The sequence below is a fragment of the Gadus chalcogrammus genome, chromosome 16 (genome assembly GCF_026213295.1).
Source record: "Gadus chalcogrammus isolate NIFS_2021 chromosome 16, NIFS_Gcha_1.0, whole genome shotgun sequence".
NCBI classification, from domain to species: Eukaryota; Metazoa; Chordata; class Actinopteri; order Gadiformes; family Gadidae; genus Gadus; species Gadus chalcogrammus.
The window spans coordinates 31,644,768-31,646,568 of record NC_079427.1 but is presented as its reverse complement, the minus strand read 5'-3'; the positions used below and the strand labels follow the sequence as shown (position 1 = coordinate 31,646,568).

Here is a 1,801-nt window from a genome sequence, read left to right as displayed (position 1 = left end):
CTCTGGGTTGAGGGCGTGCCTGTTGACTATGAAGAGCCATCATCAATGGATCTCTGATAACATAAGCAAACATGGACCAAAAGCGTAGATCCACTTCCCCCACGGAATTGGAAATTCTAATGAACGTGTATGCCGAGCAGTTACCCATTTTAACAAAAAAAAGCAATACCGCCGCGGCAGCGAGAGCGCGAGAGAGAGCTTGGCAGGAAATAGCTAAACAAGTCAATGCGTGAGTCAAATAAATTAGTAAAATAAAATAAAATAAGAGGAAAGTTTAATATCTTCCACTTATTCAATATGTAAATTGTGTGTGTGTGTGTGTGTGTGTGTGTGTGTGTGTGTGTGTGTGTGTGTGTGTGTGTGTGTGTGTGTGTGTGTGTGTGTGTGTGTCAATTTACGCAACCCCGAGTTGCCCCACGAGGACTTGGCAGCAAATGAAGTACAAAAATATAGTTTAAACAGGTAAACTAATGTTTAATTGAAATCAAATCAATTGTGCTCTTTTGCCTGCTCTACCTAATTTAACAGCTATGTTCAACATGTATTATATATTTGTATACTATATTTAAGCAGTAAATGTAAGTAGTAGGCCTACATTTCCCAGCCACCCCAACACTGCCAATATTTAATAGGATTTAGATATATTAGAAGGCTACACCTAGGCAAAATGCATTATAAATATATATGTGTCGTCAAAATCGCGCTTACTGAATATTAGGGTAACATTTTCCTCCATGTTAGCAAATCGAAAAAATGCAGAGGCCCGGCAGACCACCTGGAGCCCTCACAGAGGCTGAGGAGATGGCCCTCAGCCAACAGAGTATGCGTCCTGTGGCTGAGGGCATCCCTGGGGGGAGCTCCTCTGATCCCCCCCACCCCCCAGGATAGAAGTGCCTTTACAGTATAAGAGGTTGGTTATTCAAAATAATTAAATATGTACACGCAACCCAGCGCGTTGCAAATTAGATGGGGCAATATTCTGGCTCAAGTAATAATTGCACTGTCTAATCATCTTCTTCCAGTTACTGATGGCGTCATCGCCCTACTTGAACCAGATGCCCTCACCAACCTCCATGCAATTGTAACAATTCAAAAGATGCAAAAGGATGCTTTGGAGATCCAAATTTTGGAACATAAGTTATAGGTGGGTGAGGTGCAAACTGGGATAGGCTACTGTTCCCTGCTCTAAAAACATACCCAATATAAATGACTTTTTTTTTTTTGTGCTTTCAGGAAATAAAAAAATCCTCATAATAAGTAGATTGTCTTTATTAGAACACGGGCTATGGTGGGACAAGTTATTTTGTTGAACAGTTTACTCAAAGGGTTTTACTTCAGTGAACAATGCAGACGATTATGCTGAGCATGTGCATGTAGAGAAGAACAGCATCTGGTTAAAAGCAGTACCAGGGTATTTTCTGCCTTGCATTCTTAAAATGAGTTTCTTGACTTGCAGCAGTTATAGGTCCGTGGTTAGTCAGCTACTCTGATCATGGGAAAGCCACAACGTTGAAGTGACTGTAGTACAGAGCGGGTGGGAGGGATGCACGGGGCGGATCATTCTGCACATGCGTTAATTGCAATAAAAAAATAAATTAAAAAAACTTAAAGCATGCCCCCGGTGCGTTTGACAGTTAACATGGGGGCTGAGAAGGTGGTCTAAATAAATGATAGATTGCGCTGAAAAACGATAGCACTCGTGAAGAAAATTATCAGGAAAATAAAGTATTGTCGCGCCGAACAGGAAGAACAGGGAGTCAGGTTCTTGGTCAACTAGGGGTCTGTGCCTCATACACCGCTC

At 41.8% G+C, this 1,801-nt stretch overlaps 1 long non-coding RNA gene across 1 annotated transcript; it reads left to right on the top strand.

Annotated features, from left to right (window-relative positions):
- The first annotated feature begins 788 nt into the window (after positions 1-788).
- LOC130406385 (uncharacterized) lies at positions 789-1,145 on the top strand. The gene is made up of 2 exons (XR_008904440.1): positions 789-910; positions 1,023-1,145. It is a non-coding gene; the product is annotated as an uncharacterized LOC130406385 (long non-coding RNA).
- The last annotated feature ends 656 nt before the right edge of the window (positions 1,146-1,801 follow it).